The 17,628-nt window shown below is 40.3% G+C and overlaps 1 non-coding gene across 1 annotated transcript; it reads right to left on the bottom strand.

The window, feature by feature from the left end:
• Window positions 1-9,386: 9,386 nt before the first annotated feature.
• Window positions 9,387-9,490, bottom strand: LOC114227273 (U6 spliceosomal RNA). The gene has a single exon (XR_003613324.2). It is a non-coding gene; the product is annotated as a U6 spliceosomal RNA (small nuclear RNA).
• Window positions 9,491-17,628: the final 8,138 nt, after the last annotated feature.

Genomic DNA, 17,628 nt, shown 5'->3' on the forward strand with positions numbered 1-17,628 from the left:
ATGGATATATAAACCTTCATGTTTATTTATATGACAAATCTAATATGAAAAAAGTGTTTATTATGTTTATCTTATTTACAGCCAGATTTAAATAATAAAATATTGCATTTGTTGGGACAAGTTTCATGTTTTATAGTTCTTGTCATTCACATTAAAAATGTAAATGGAATACTTATACATTCCGAAGCCTGCAAAAAGGTTTTAGCTGCACACTAGGTTAGTCATACTGCTGCTGTAGTCACAGGAGAAAGATCCAAAGACAATTACTTCAAAGACAGCAGGGAGAGGAAACTGTGGAGGACACGTAATCATCCCTGCTTGTTTTTTAAATACGGATTCATACAATTGGCTATTCTGTTTCAAAGGTATCTTAAGATGCCATCTTTCCTCACCAAATCTGTAGATCCTTTGTCAGAAGTTCATGTGAATTTTAACCTATGGCAAAAAAAAAAAAAAAAAAAATCAGTCTTACATAACTTACTCTTTTCCATGTTGAGTGAATGAATCATTCCATCCTGGTATAGAACATGGTTATGTCAACAGATGACAACTGTAAGAACTCGGTTTTCATATTTCCATCTGTGTATTAGTGTTAATTGATGTTGTTAAAGAGCTTGCTAGCCTTAAGTGAAGGACGGGCACTTTGCTAATAGCTTTTGGACCCTAAAATGAATCTGTATTAGGTGCATTGATTGGGAATTCAGGAACCTTTAAACTATGGTTCTTCCTCACGTGCTTAAATGTTGTGAGTGGTCAGTCTGTTTATAACATGAAATTCTTGAGGTAACATTGGTTAGTTACATTAATAAATTTCAGGTGTACAACTTGGTTATCCAACAGCTGTATACTCTATTGTGTGCTCGCCACCTGTAGTCTATATATTTTTCTGTCACCATATATTTGATCCCCTTTATCCTTTTCATCCTCTTCCCGCTCCCTCTTCCACTCTGGCAACCACTATTCTGCTCTCTGTCTATGAGTTTTTGTTTGTTCATTTGTTGCTTTTTGTTTTATATCCCACATATGAGTGAAATCATTTGGTTCTTGTTCTTTTCTGTCTGACTTATTTCTCTTTTTTTAGTCTGATACTGTAACAATCCATCCATGTTGTCCCAAATGGCAGTATTTCATCAATTTTTATGGCCGAGTAGTGTTCCATTGTGTGTGTGTACCACATCTTTATCCAATCGTATATGTGTGAATTTATTTCTGGGCTCTCAATTCAGTTTCATTGGTGTGTGTGTCTGTTTTTTCTGCCAATACCATACTGTTTTGATTATTGTAGCTTTGTAGTATAGTTTAAGTCAGGGATTGTGATGCTTCTGGCCTTCCTCCCCCACCCTCCTCAGCATTGCTTTGACTATACAGGGTCTTTTATGGTTCCATACAAATTTGAGAAATTTTTGTTCTATTTCTTTGAAAAATGCCATTGGGATTTTGATGGAGCTTGCATGAAATATGTATATTGCTTTAGGTAATATAGCCATTTTAGCAATGTTGATTCTCCCAATCCATGAACATATACTATCTTTCCATTTATTTGTGTCTTCAATTTCTTTCAACAATGTCTTATAGTTTCAGTGTACAGATTCTTCACTTTATTTGTTAAGTATATTCCTAGGTATTTTGTCCTTTTTGCAATTGTAAATAGGATTGTTCTTTTCTTTTCTAATATTTCATTGTTAGTATATAGAAATTCAGTGAGCTATCAATTATAAGCACATATTATAAATTAGTTTTAAATTGTTTGCCTTTATTAGCTGAATATTATCAGAAAATAGAGGTTTAAATGGTAGGAAAACGAGGTTTATATTTAGAAATTATGGAACTACCAAATGGATAGGAAACAGGGGTGAGGCTCCCCACATTAGCTTGGTTGATGTGTCTACTTTAAACCAGCCCTACCTGACCAACTTTTTTTTCCTTCTAAATATATTCTTATTGATTTCAGAGAGGGAGAGAGAGATAGAAACATCAATGATGAGAGAGAATCATAGGTTGACTGCCTCCTGCACGTCACACACTGGGGATTGAGCCCGCAACCCGGCTTGTGCACTGACTGGGAATCGAACCTTGAACTCCTGGTTCCTAGGTCGATGCTCAACCACTGAGCCACACTGGCTGGGCCTGACCAACTTTTTTAGTAAATCTTTTTGGTCTTTTTTCCCCTTTTTTCTTCCACCTCACTATTAACTCTTTCCTTTGCTCTTCTGCCATTTTCCTGTCCTGCACTTTCTTCCTTAACTGATCATTATTTGAGATAAAGTTTTTTATTCTTTGTTGTATTCTCAACCTGTACACTTTAAATTTTTTTAAATGTCAAAAGAACTTTGTTTAAAAATCTGTTTTTCATTTTTAGTGTAGATAATTGAAAAATTTATAATAGTGAACCAGAGAAGCAGAATTTCTGATTGGAGGGGCTATTAAAGGTCTACTTCAAAATGCCAACATGTTGAGTGTTTATTGCATATGACTGCAAAAAAATTATTTTTAAATTAGTGTCTTTTCATTACAAGAAAAGATTAAAGTTTTACATTATGCCACCTCCTTTCATCATTCCCCATAATAATTGCACATGCCATTCAAATATGAATTCTCTTCCTCTAGATGATTTGGAGTTCAGAGGCTTTTTTTAAAAAAAGCTTTGTTTCCTAATTCCTAATTATTTTTCTTTCTCACATGTAGCATTGTAAGTTTATTGCAGATAACTTGGACAGGAGAGGAGGTGTAGAGAAGAATTCCACCATCTCGATGTAACCTCTAACTTTCAATACTTATTATCTGTTGACAAATTAGGAGTACACACATGCGTATGCACCCGGGCGCATGTACACACACACACACACACACACACACACACACACACACACACACACGAGATACTCGGTGTTGGCAAGAGTGTAAAGAGGAGAAAGGTAAAAAGCAAACCCTCTGGAGGAAAAGCATTTGCACAAATTAAAAGCCATTGGTTGATATATTTATGATGTCACGATCTAGTGCGTATAATCAAGAAGTTATAAAGTGTCAGTATCTTAGAATTGTGCATGAACTGTGGTTGCTGATTATTGAAGCTCAGAAGATGTTGGAGCGGTGGGGAGTGCTGGGAGATGTGCAGAGGAAGCACCACCAATAGGGAGAAATGACAGCTCGCGTGAGAGACGTCATGGTTACGTGGTCCTTGGAGACTGTTCAGTGCAGAGGCAAATAGCATCACATCAGGAGTTTTGTTTGCGCGAAGTATGACACTTCAGTGTGATAATTGATGTGTCTAATGATGAACCAGCCTGCAAGGAACACGTGCAATTGTGTGCAAAGAAGTTTTATTGTAAAATGTGTAAAAAGAAGTTGTGTTGGTGTGAGGAGGGTAGGTGGCTTCTTTTCTTGAGTTACTGAATAAATGAGGCACCGTCTTCAGACATTTGAACATGTCTGTTATGTGCACTTACATTTTATTTGAGTCCTAATTGCAGTCAAACTCTTTGTTTGCTGGAAAACGTGTCGTTTCTGTTCACTGAAGCAATAGAATAAAGGATATGGACCTGTGTACTCTGTGGTAGATGGATGGCCACTTAATGTTATTTGAAGCATACGATATGTTTATCACTGAAAGCTGAAATTAGCCCTGAACTCGTGGGCTGTGTTTGACATTTTAAAGGTATAAACTCAGTGAGAAATGTAATTAAGGATAGCAGGCCCTTCTGCTTGGCAGGGCTGGTGGCGCGTTTACTTGATGTACATTGCTTACTAGTATATTACTCTCGGCAGATTCTCCAAATATCTTTTTTATTTTTCATGGCAATACTTTTATATGAACAGGTTTTGTTGTCATTGTTTTTTCAAGGTTGATTGCAGTTAAATGGTGAGAATCTTGTGGTATGGTCACAGCAAAATATATACTCTGTATGTGACAAATATGAGTATTATAACTTATCTGAAATAGTTCAAGAAATGGACCTTTTTGTTCGCCATGAGTTTGCTGCCTCTGGCTTCCTCACAATTCAGTGCAGTGTTGCAATGAACACTTTTCTGAATGCCTTGTTTTAAATTTTTGTGTTTGTATGATCCTGAAAGGAGAGCTCCCAAATTATATTTCCATATCTAGTCTCTGTAAGCATTTCAATTTGACTTATCAAAGCAATGAGTAATCTTTCATTTGTGGCAGAATGTTTAATAAACAGCACCAAAGTGACATCATAGAAAGAAACACAAGAAGCTTAAGATGTTCTTTTAATGTTTTAAATCTGTATCTTTTTTTTTTTAACTTAAGATGGGGGTAGGAAAGAAAAGAGAACTTCAGATTTTTATGTTTAATCGAACAAACAGCATGTGCTGACAAGTAATAAATAACAGCAGTCCGAAGTGACTAAATAAATTGCTTTCCACAAGCAATGATTCATCTTCTGTCTTTCATTGCCATCAGGCTAGGAGACAGCTTCTTTTTGTCAGCTTATAGGGAAAATTTGATAGTAAAACACTCCTGTTTCTATTCCCGCAATAGAAGCTCATTATCTTCTATAGTAGCTGCATTTTAAAATATTTAAATACAATAATTAAGTCTCATTTGGTTGTTCATTTACCTAAAACTTTGTGAAAATCTAATTGCTCTGTCTTTGTGGTGTTTTGCAATATTCTGGTAAAATCACTCCCCCTAATTTTTCCATCTTGGTAAACAGTTCTTGAACACTTATATAGAATGCATTCTCTGCTGTTGTCTGGTGCTACATAAATGTCAATCAGGCCAGGTTGCTCAATAGTGTTGTTCAAATCTTCTATATTCTGACTGATTTTCTGTCTATATTCTTTACTTACTGAGAGAGGGTATATAGTTTTTGCAGCATAATAAATTACCAAAAACTGGGCTTAAGACAGCACACATTTATTATCTCACAGTTTCCATGAGTCAGGAACCTGGGGAAGATGTAGCTGGTCCTTTGCTCAGGGTCTCAGAAGAATGCAATCAAGGTGTCAGCTGGGGCTGTGGGCTCCTCCGAGGCTTGGCAGCTTTCCAAGTCCAGGTGGTTGTTGACAAAATTCACTTCCATGCAGCTGTAGAACCCATGGCAGCCTGTTTTGTTCAAAGCCAATAGGACAGAGAGTCTCTGACTTCTTCCATCTTTAATCTCCAGATCCTACGTTAAAGGGCCCACCTGATTAGGTCAGACCCGCTCAGGATAGTTCTCTTAATTAACTCAAAGTCAACTGACAAGTTATCCCATCGGTGCAAAATCCTTCACTTTTGCCATATAACATAATGTAATCACAGGAATGAAATATCATATATTCAAGTCTTTTCTAGGAATTAGACAGGGCATGGATAGCAAGGTTGAGAATTTTGGGGGTGCTCTTAAAATTCTGGCAACCACACAGGAGTATTAAAATCTCCAACAATAATTTGTAAACTTTTTTTATTTCTCCTTGTAATGCTGTCATTTTTGCTTCAAGTATTTTGAAACTTGTTACTAGGTGCATAGATGTCTAGGATTGTAACATCTTCTTTAAAAATTGATCTCTTTATCATAATGAAATAACATTATTTTCCCTAGTAATGCTTTTTGCTTTGAAGTCTTTCTTTTTCCTGTTTGTAATATAACAACGTCTGCTTTCTGATTGTCTTCTTACTTTTGATCCTCACCCGAGGATCTGTTTTTCATTGATTCTAGAGAGAGAAAGGAAGGGAGAGGGAGAGAGAGAGAAACATCGATCAGTTGCCTCCCATATGCACTCTGACTGGGGATGGAACATGAAACCTGGATCTGTGGCCTGACAGGAATTGAGCCCTCAGTGCAAAGGATGATGCCCTAACCAACCGAGCCACTTCTGCTTGAAATATTAAAGTTTATTGCATGTAACATTATTATATTTAAAATCCTTTTTCTTGAAAATAAAAAAAAAATATGTTGAAAAAAATCTTTTGATTAGTGTTAATATGGTATATCTTTTCCAATCTTTTAATCTATTTGTGTCTTTAGATTTAAATTATGTTTCTTGTAGGCAGAAGATGGTCAGGTCTTCCTTTTCTATTCAGTTTTACAATCTTGACCTTCTATTTATTTGTTAAATTTTCTTTACAGTGTATTTGTATGTAGCATAGCATTTGTAACACTGTCTCTCACCTTTTATAGACGTTTCACAATGTATTTCTATCATTTATTTTGACAGCTTTGTGATATGTAATTTACATACCTTAAAGTTCACCCTTTTAAAGTATACAGTTCAGAGGTTTTTATAGAGTTGTACATCCACCAACACTATCTGACTCCAGAACGTCTTCATCACCCCCGGAAGAAACTTCATACCCATTAGCAGTGACTCCCCAGGCCCACCTTCCTCTGGTAACCACTGATATACTTCCAGTCTATGAATTTGCCTTCTCTGGACATTTCATATAAATGGAATCATACAAGACATGCTGTTTGCATCTGGCTTTTTGTTTTTAAGGTTCACCCATGTTGTAGCACATGTCAGTACTTCAATCTTTTTTACGGCCAAATGATGGGTCATATTTTGCAGTGTTTTTATAGGCCAGTTTTGATGGCATGGCAGACATTCTGACTTTCACTGTGTTGGGTGCGGGGTATTTGTATTCATCTAAATAGTCTTGAGTCTTTTTACTGAGACACAGCTGAGTTATTTATAAATAATTGGATCCTTCCCATTCTCGCCTTTAAGAATTGTTAGGTCCGACTGGAACATGCTCATTCTAGGGCACATTAGTTCCCACCACTGATGGGACACCCTGTATGCACTCCTTGCCCTGTGAATCCTGAGGCTGTCCGTGGCGGTTGGAGCAGGCCCTCCTAGCCTTGTGTGGGTGCTGGGCATTAGTACCTCCTGCCCTGGTGGTGGTTCTGTCCTGACCTTGGCAGCTTCCTCACGTGCATGCCCTGCTCAGTACTCAGCCCCCACCGGTGGGGCCTCTGCCTTGCTCCAGAGGTCTCACTTGTCTTGGGTGTACAGTGCACCTCACAGTTTGTCTTCAGTGAAGATCTTTCTTTGGCTGGTTTATGCTGACTTCTGTTCTTTTTTTTTTTTTAAAAAAATACACATATTTTTATTGATTTCAGAGAGGAAGGAAGAGGGAGAGAGAGATAGAAACATCAATGATGAGAATCATGGATAGGCTGCCTCCTGCACGCCCCCTACTGGGGGTCGAGCCCACAACCCAGGCATGTGCCCTTGACCGGAATCGAACCCTGGATCCTTCAGTCAGCAGGCCAATGCTCTACCCACTTAGCCAAACTAGCCAGGGCCTCACTTCTGTTCTTTAGGGTGTTTTTCTAATCGTGATAAATTTGGGTCAAAACATACTCCCTTCGGGAGATCTTAAGCCTTGTCTGATTACTGTCTGATTCTGGAGACACACTCATTTCTGTGGTTTGAAGAGGTAGAGAAGTAAAATGTTAATTCGTCTCTCCATGGTCTGTCATGCAGGGTAGCTTGCTCTCATAAGAGCATCAGCTAGCAGGACTGTCAGCTGATAGTTGTTTGTGTCCCTTCATTTCCTTTAACAGCCTGAGTTCCAATTTCGGTTGTCATTTTTTCCCCTCTTAACTATTTCCTCATAAGGAGATAATGGATGCTGCTGGTATATTTTAAAAAATCTCTTTAAGGCCTTCTTCATTTACAATGAAATACTGTGTTGTCATCTACTTTTCTTAGTATTAGAGGTAATGGATTTTAAAAAAAGTTGAAATCATGTTAACTTCAAGCTTTATTTAAGTGGCAAAGAAGAATTATTAGGGAATAAATGTTCAATTCTATGAATAACTATTTTCTGGTTGTAACGTAATTTTTATTTATATAATGTTTACTACAAAGGCAGGTGGTTAATAACTCCTATCTACAGCTATGAAAGTAAAAAAGTTTGTTTAAAAATTTTTTTTATCCAATGGTTATGTGGGCAATTAATCTGTTGCTATTTTTCCATTTGGAACCGATGGAAAATGGTATAATAATATTTAGACACAATTTCTCAGCCATGGAACATAGTTCCTTATTTTGCTCTGTTCTTGGAAATGCTGAACTAATGAGAAAGTTCTTTTCTGTGGAGTGTGGTCCTCCCTTTTATCCAGGGACAGATTTTGTGGCAAATCATTGAGTCAGCAGTTATGTTGAGTCTAACTGAAGGAGATAAAGTTCCTAAGAATTTATTACATATGTGTCTTGCCACTGAGTGAACAAGAAAAATGCCTACCCATCAGTGCTGACTGGTTGGGAATCTCTGAAACATGATGCCACAGTCCTCATAAATAATAGAGTAACAGAATCGCGGGAAATTTGACAGAGATCAATCTCTAGATGGATGAGTTAGTCTATAAGCAAATAGCTACTCAACCTCTTTTGACTTTTAAAAATGCTCTATGTGTTTGCTTATCCAGACCCCTGGATTTCAGTGAGGCCCTCGAGATCAAGAAATGTCTGCAGACGAACCGGTGAGAGCAACGGAGGACTGGTGTGTGCAGGTACATATTAATGTCAGTGGAGACACTCCTCTCGCGCTTCTGCAAACTCTACTCTTCAGCTTGTTCTCATGGAGATGTGCCTTGGCTATCTCTTGAGTTGAATTTGACCCTGATGTCGTGGGATGAGAAAGCATGGATTTCATCAGTGATGTGGGAAAACCTGCCAATAATATGTTGGGGTGGCCTAGTTCTATTTTTGACAGATTTATGAGGCTGGATTATGCAGTGCTTTTGATATTTATATTTATATACATATAAATACATGTATATATAAATATCTGTTTATTTATTGATTTCACACATTGAACTTGTCTGAAAGCATAACCTTGGTAGCCACAGACATTTCCAGCCCTTGCCATGTTTCTCTGGCATCTACCACGGGACTGTAAACTTGCAGCTGATTGATAGGTATGTTGCCTAATAACCCGTCTCCCTATTTGAAATCGGCCATCATTCCCTAACTCTGTACATGAATAAGATGATCTAAAGGCAAGTGAATATGAACCCAAGCAATCCTCAGTCCATCTCCGAGATGAGGAATGAGGTGGCAGGAGATGCCTGGAAATGGTCTCTGAGGTGCCATCAGCTATCATCGCAGGTTTTTGGCAGGTATAGAGTGGCCAGGATGGTTAGATGTTTAAAAACAGAGTATAAAAAATTATGTCATGTCCTGGCCGGTATGGCTCAGTTGGTTGGGCATCATCTGTGCACTAAAAGGCCGCCAGTTGGATTCCCTGTTAGGGCACATGCCTGGAATGCAGGTTGGTCAGGAGCCTGCAGGAGGCAGCCAATCAATGTTTTGCTCTCATATCAATGTTTCTCTCTCTTGCTCACTCCTCCTCCCTCTCTAAAATCAATAAAAAGTCTTTAAAAAAAAAAAAGAAAGAAAAAGCCTGTGACTAAAAGTCACATTTTTATTTTTTTTAAAATATGGAATGCTTCACGAATTTGCGTGTCATCCTTGCGCAGGGGCCATGCTAATCTCTGTATCGTTCCAATATTAGTATATGTGCTGCCAAAGCAAGCACTAAAGTCACATTTTTAATAATCTTTGTACAGTTGTGTGCCTCATTGCACTTCTTACAGCCTTTAACATTTGGACAAGCAGATATTTTTTTAAAGAATTTTTGTTAAGAATGCATTGACTGAGTTTCGACAAACACATAGACACGTGTAACCTATCAAGATATGGAATACAGAAAGTTCTCTCATTTCCCTTCCCAGTGAATCCCTCCCCCAGACCCCAGAGGCAACCCCTGTTCTGAATTTTTCAACTGTAGATTAACTTTGCATATTCTAACATCATGTAAATAAAGTCATACAATATACACTCTTTCGTGTAAGACTTCCTTTACTCTGAGTAATATTTGGGAGATTTATCTACGTTCTCTCATGTATCAGCAATTTGTTCTTTGGTATTACTAGTCGCACTGCTTACCACCATTTATTGACCTGTTCCCTGGATGGTCTCTGGGACTCTCTTGTTTTGGGCTGTATGAATAAAGTAGCTAGGAATATCACAGGTCTCTTTTTGTGGACGCATTTTCACTTTTATTGGTATAATTCCCATGTGTGGAGCTGCTGGTCATAGGGTAGGTCAGTGGTCGGCAAACTCATTAGTCAACAGAGCCAAATATCAGCAGAACGATTGAAATTTCTTTTGAGAGCCAAATGTTTTAAACTTAAACTTCTTCTAACGCCACTTATTTAAAATAGGCTCGCCTAGGCCGTGGTATTTTGTGGAAGAGCCACACTCAAGGGGCCAAAGAGCCGCATGTGGCTCGTGAGCCGCCGTTTGCCGACCACTGGGGTAGGTGTATCTTTCATTTTAAAAGAAACTCCTGACCTTTCCCGGCGTGGTTGTGCCATTTCATCCTGCCGGGAACCAGGCTGCTCCACCTCATCCTCTGGTTGGTGTCAGTCTCTTTAATTGTGGACGTTTTGGTTAGTGTGCAGTGGTGTCCCCTTGTGATTTAAATTTGCATTTCCCGATGACCATGACATTGAGCACGTTTTCATGTGCTTATTGGCCATTTGTGTAAATATACGTACTCTTCACATCTTTTGCCCATCTTAAATTGGGTTGTTTGGCTTTCTGTTGTTGAATGGTCATAGTTCTTTGTATATCCTGGGTAGCAGTCCTCTATCAGATACATATTTTGCCAATGTTTCCTCCAGGTCTATGGAGGCTATCCATTTTTTTTAATGGTCTCTTTTGATGAGTAAACGTTTTTAATTTTGATGAAACCTAATTATCTTCCTTTATGGTTATTGCTTTCTTTGACCTAACACATCTTGGCTACCTGTAAGTCATGAACATATTCTCCTGTACGCTCTTATGAAAGCCTTGTAGTTTCACCTTTTATATTTGCGATATTTATTTTGTCTTTTCACTGATTTTAACCATTTTTCAAGAATAGACCTTCTAAGCAATGTAAAATGCCCAGTTAAAGTATATTTTTATATATGAACAAATACGTGAAATTAATCAGGTTGAGAGAAACCTATTAGATCTTTCCTGAGAAAGTGTGCGCAAATACAGAATTACTGAAAGACCAAACCCTCTTCCATGCTCATGTTTTGTGTTCTAGCATATGGTTTATAAGACTAATAAAGGACTCATTGGTTCAAGAGCAACCATGATTTTTAGAGGTGGTTGAAACATGCATTGTTCAGTTTAAGGGAAATTGACCTTTCTATGCATTTGTATGTAACGGTGAACAGCAGGGAGAGAGGAGTAGCACCCAGACCTCCAGCTTCAGGGTGCCCGCACATGGAATTTGAGAGGAAAGTGAGGATAGAAACCACATGCTCCTTGATTACTCAGGAGGAAGAACTTCACTTCTCATGTCCCCAAGGTGTCCTTATATTGGTGGCGGTGAAAATGGCGCCAGGTGTTGGATCACTGGAATCCAACCAGACCTTGGTTCAAATCTCGGTACTTGAGTTTTGGCTAAGAAAGAATTCAGAGTCAAGACTCAAACTATAAGCAAGAGTTTATTTAGAAAGTCACAGAGGTGAAAGACATGAGCCATAGAAGAAATGTGCTCAGGAAACAAGTTACAGAGACAAAAGAAGGGGCCCTTGGAGCTGAAGAGAGCGAGAGGTAAAGGTAAGGTGTGGGTGTGCTCCCAAGAGGTAGAGCACACCGAGTCCTCCCTCCTTAGGGCTTATTTGGGCAGGGATTTTAGGGGAGGTCCCAGGGAAGGATCTCAATAGAATATTCATCAGCTCTCCAGGTGTGTTCTTTCAGGGTTTTGGTCTCTGCTGAATGGTGGGTGCCTGGGCAGGGCTTCATTGCAGCTGGTCCTGAGGTCAGCCAGCACATTGCTTGTCTGGTTTTGCTACTTTACTGGGCCTGGAACTGAAACACTCCTGAGGCCTAGATGTTATCCTTAGGGGTTAATGCTCAAGGGAGTGGGCCTGAAAGGGCCCCCAGGGGAGTCACTTGAGGCCATTCTTTGGCTCCTTGTCCCTCCTCCAAGGGGGTTCACTGCAGGACCTGTGACATGCCAGGAGAGGAAAGGCCAGGGGAGGGTCCGAACCCCCTGACCAGTGATATGCTAGTGGAGGGAAGGTTACCCTGGGGGCAAGGACTTGGTGTTCCCAGTTTTGCTAGCTGCTGAGCACCCAGGGCTTTCTGCCCTGGTGACCTTCTGGCCCTGGCCCATTGTCCTTGCTCTGCTCATGTCTGTCTAACTGCCTGCCACACTTACACTTGTTCTCTTCTGTCTCACACATTCAGATACGGTAGTCAGAGGGGGCTGGCCACACGGCTTCGGGGAGAGAGTGTAGCTTGTGTTCCTTTGCACGGCCTGGCTCCCGGCGCTTCCTGGCAGAGGCATCGGCACACAGATTAATGAACAGGCCACCTGATAGTCTAGCCCAGTGATGGCGAACCTATGACACGCGTGTCAGCACTGACACGCGTAGCCATTTCTGATGACACGCGGCCGCTGAGGCGGCCACATGCCAAGGATGGAACATTTGCTGCTCCTGAGGATGAAACATTTGCGAAAATAATGTTTTTTCCTCAAAGTGACACACTACCCGAGTTATGCTCAGTTTTTTGGCGAAGTTTGACACACCAAGCTCAAAAGGTTGCCCATCACTGGTCTAGCCAACACTGGGCAGTGGCTCACTTAAACTCTCACATAACATTTGCTCTGAAAATGGGTTTTCTGAAGGTTTCCACTTAAATAACTGTGGATTAACTTTTAGTGGGGCCAGCATAGTGGAAACTAAGCAGAATGTATAACCCGGACTGTTGGGCAGCCGTGCATTGTCACGGGTTCTGCCTTCATTCACTGCATGTTACTTCCTTTGTAATTTGCAACCAAACTATTCACTTTTCTAAACTATTCACCTTATAACGTCTGGAAATGCTTAAAGCAGTTGGCCATTTGTTCATTTTGTTTAAGCCGTACAACCCAAACAGGGTAAGAATATATTTGCCAAAGCAAAGCGTACTGCTCTAAGAGATTAGGCCTGTACTTTCAAAACGTTTTTCTAACTTAGACAAGCCATCGGATATTAGTGGTCATGTTTCTGTGCAATTCTATTGGTGATAACATTCCATGTTATGATGCCTCCCCCCCCAAAGTTATTTTTTTTTATGAACTTAAAAAAGTTTCTAATATAAAGGTTATATTATCAACAAATGCTAGTTTGAAAGAACCAAATAGGATTTTGAAGATTACCCTTCTTTAACAATGCCTTAAATGTTTATCTCCTTACCCGTTCCTCATTGCTTTCTTTCTCAAGACATTATGGTTTATTGTGTCTCCAGCAGGTACCTTCCATGTGATTTACACAGTGAATGGCCCTGCTTTCCGAGCAAGTTAATGATATAATATCCCCATTTATATTCAGAGCAGTCAACACTTTCTAGCTCTCAGAATAATAAAAGCACCTGCATTTAATATACATGGAAGAATGGGAAGGCGAATAGCAGATAAGGCACAATCAGGTAAGTGTAATCAGATAAAATATCACAATATTATAGTAGATCAGCATCTGGTAATGACTTGAATTTTGAAAGACTGACAAACAGCATGGCCTAAAGCAGCCAGGCGTGCCTCATTCAGAGCGCCTCTTCCCAGAGCTGATTGCTCCTCTCGCGTTTCCTGGCAGATTAAACAGGTAGGGTTTCTTACGTTAACTCTTGTTGAGCTGCGTTGTGCCACTGGAAAAACACTGGCAGTGTCCCTGCTGAGCCCAGATCTCGGGAACAAACAGAAATGACGCATCTGAAAGTAAAACCTTGCATCGCCCAGCAGTTACCTCAGATGGATCCAAATCAATTTTATTTAACAAAAGAAAGCTTGCAGTGATGGGCAGAGCTTTCATTTTCATCTCTGTACTTACCTGCATGGTGTTGACATTTTATTCTTTTTTTTTTAAGCAGGAGAAAACAGTTTATTAGAAACTGATTTGTCTCTCAACCCTCGCTGTCTATGTTGGCCTTGCCTGAGCCCTAATGTAGCAGAACCATCTGGAGTCCCGTAGAAAGCTGCAGGTTTGCAAAAGTCAGAACTGAACCAACCTGGTGTGTACAGTGGAATTTAGCAGTCTTCTTTCCCTTTGCAGTTCCTCTGTGTTGGAGGCCAGTGACCGCCCCAGTTAACTCCAGCTTGCTGGGTGGAGACCTGGGGAGTAAGGTGCAGGCTCAGGCCTGCCCAGCCCACGGTCTGCCCCCCGCACTGGCCTCCCCAGTGACAGGGCCCCGGCCCCTCCACGCAGGGACCAGGAAGAGCCTGGACTCCTGTCCGCCGCCTTTGGAGTAGGACGTCAGGTAGAAAATGGAATTCACGGCTCCATCTTCCAAGAAGGCCTGCGTTCACCCTTGTTCCTCAGAGCTTCACCCTTGGACTAGTGGCAGCCCTGGACACTGGCCAAGGGTGTCTTCTTCAATGGAACTTTCATCACTGTGAGTATGAAGCAAATGGAGTAACTGTCCATTGCACTCACAACAACTCTGTGTTTATGGAAATGACTCTTCCCCAAGGTCTCTGTCTCTCCACCGGGTTTAGTGAGCTCAGCCTGTGGTAACAAAATACCAGAGTCTGGCTGGCTTAGGCAGCAGGCGTTATTTCTCATCATTCTGGAGGCTGAAAGTGTGAGATCTGGGTGTAGCATGGCAGGGTTCTGGGGAGGACTGTCTTCCTGGCGTCCAGACAGTGGCCACTTCAACGAGTGATCACGTGACCTCTTGGAGACAGAGAAAGAGAAACTCTCGGGTGTCTCTTCTTAGAATTAAACGAATCCCATGAGGCCCCACCAGCATGACTTCACCTAAACCTGTTCACTGCCCGAAGCCCCATCTCCAAACACCATGCATTGGGGGTTACGGCTTCATCATATGAATTGGGGAAGACACAATGCAGCCCACAGCGTTACCCAATGGTGTTATTGTGGCAACGTTAGCAAGTAATTGTATCATTGTGGCTGAGACAAAGAAAACGGCTCTCTGGCCAAAATGGTTGACATGCAGACTATATTTTAAAAATACAAAAGATTATGTAGCAGTTCAGTCCATGATGGAGCAAACAACAATCAACTGGAACCTCCAGAGCCATAGTCTTCATCCCTTCTCACACACTCCCACACCTGCACTCACCCCTCCGCCACACCCACTTTAGGCTTTTCAAAAAAGAGATCCCAAGAGAAAGTGTTTGTGTCAGGAATTCAATGGAAAATGGAGTAACTCTCAAGATGTTTACGATGTCAACATTCTCTTGTACTTTCTATTATACTGTCTGCCCTTGCAGTAACATGGACTGATCACTGAACAGAATGATGAATTAACTAAACCCCCTGAGGGAGCTTTATTCACCCAAGAAGTTTTTATTTATATTCTGAATACCAAGGATGGAACAAGAACTAATATTCAGAAGATTTCTAGTGGCAGGAGTGGAAAGTAAGAAGGAGTTTGTGGAGAATCCTGGGTTAATTACAACACTGTTTCCCGAGCATCCTGTCCTATGTAATGTTTTCGTTCATTGAATGAGTCATTGAATGCTTTGGGGAGGCGGTCTGAGATTTACATTTTACGATTGAAAAACTGTGAGCTTCTTCAAGGCCAGGAGAAGAGAACTGGATTATCCATTTAAACTTGAACTGCACCATATTGAACATTGAAAACACCTCCCCCAACAGTTTTTTATTTAGTTGATTGGTTGGGTTGTTTTGCATTTCAGTTGTGACCCAGGAGGAAGAAACTAAGCGGCCAGTTGATATTTTCACTTGTCATTTTGTGAGTCTAGGCCACATTTAAAAAAGAGATGTGTCACTACCTGATTTGTGATAGAGACAGCCTTAGGTAAAGCACAATTGAGGCCACAGTAAGAGATGTTTCGAAAACAGTGATGGGGATAGTGCAACCAAATTCTTTTCTGGTTCCATGTGCATTCCTCACCCTTTTTAAAAAATTGTTGATAGTATTACAGATATCTCCCATTTTCACCCCTCCCCTTCTCCTTCCAGCCTCTCACCCCCTGCACTCCCAGGTCCTCACTACCCTACTGCCCGTGTCCAAGGGCTATGCATATAAGTTCTTTGGGTTATCTCTTCTCATCCCCCCAAACCCACATTGAGGTATGTCAGTCTGTTTCATGCCTCCATGCTTCGGGTCTTATTTTGTTGGTCAATTCATTTTGTTCATTAGAATCCACAAATAAGTGAGATCCTGTGACATTTTTCTTTCTCAGATTGGCTTATTTCACTTAGCATAATATTTTCCAGGTCCATCCATGCTGTCCCAAAGAGTAACAGATCCCCTTTTTGCAGCTGCATAGTATTCCATTGTGTAGATGCCCCACAGCTTTTTTATCCACTCATCAGAGCCCTGTTCCTGGTGGGCCAGGCTGCTACAGTAAGTAAGCAGTAACACGATCACCTGCAGTATAGTATGAGCATTGATCATCCTGCGTGTTTAGAGGTAGACTGTGCTATATGTAATTGGATATGAAGCATAGGCCTTTTAACTTTAGCGCTGTGGCTTATACCACATTGTGCCCTAGCACCATCCCATTTTGGGAAGATAAAATATTGATCTCTTAGAAATAATAGTGGGACTAGATTAAGGAGTGTAAAAAGACGGGGGAAACGTGGGATGATGTCATTCACCTATTAAGAAGGATAAGGAAAAAAAAAAGAAGGGTAAGAATCATTACCTTAAGAGAGAATTTGCATTTTAGTTAACAATAAAAAAATACTTATTAGTTACCTTTTCAATTATTTGAATTATATACTGTAACCAAGAGAAATACCTGTTTGCTTTTGTTAAATGCATGTTTCAAATCTAAACTTAGTACATTTCAAGCTTCTAGAATTAGGTAATATTAGATTTTCGTGGTTCTTAGGAAGTTATTTAACTTTTTGCTTCAGCTTTCTCATTTCAAAATAAGAACATATCATTCTTATGCCAGGTTTAATAATCTACTCATATCTTAGCAAAGTTCTCCAGATGTTTGTCAAGATTTTGTCATTATGTGATGGGGCACAATAATTACTTAATAAATTGTTGCGATAAAGACATTCTGAAATACATAATAAGTAGACCTCTAAGCAACAAGTGTGCAGAGTTGCAGGTGACAAATTGTGAAATATCAGAAATGATTAGTGGAGAAAAAGCACCTGAAAAAAACCAGTAACTTAGCTGAGTAATGAGAGCTACGATGAACATACTCTACAAATCAATCAGCGATGGCTCAGCATGTCCTTATTACTCTCTGAAATTAAGAATGACAGATACCAAGACCCTATTAATATTTTAGGTGCAGCAAGCATGCGGCGGAGAAGGATGGAAGTCAGAGGTCAGGTTGCCGGACATCTTGAGAGAGTGTGCCAGGGGGGAGGCCGAGTCGTCCTAAAGCTTCATCCCTTCTCCTGGGGGCGTCCTCCTGGCAGCACCCGCTGCAGGAAATGGACCGATTTTGAACAGAAGGGTGGATGTGCTTGGACAAGGCAAAGCTCTCAGAGTATTTAGCATTCTTTATGCCCACAATGTATTCTAAGAAAAATGTTAAGGTATTCATGTCAGTATATATCTTTAAATGCTCCGTCATCTGAAAAATTGTGGAACCCTTACAAAGAATATATATCTGGGAGTCTGAAGAAACAGGTTTTCTCTGGCCCTAGCACGGGCAGTCTCCTTGTTCTAATC

Source organism: Eptesicus fuscus, chromosome 15 (genome assembly GCF_027574615.1).
Source record: "Eptesicus fuscus isolate TK198812 chromosome 15, DD_ASM_mEF_20220401, whole genome shotgun sequence".
Classification (NCBI taxonomy): Eukaryota; Metazoa; Chordata; class Mammalia; order Chiroptera; family Vespertilionidae; genus Eptesicus; species Eptesicus fuscus.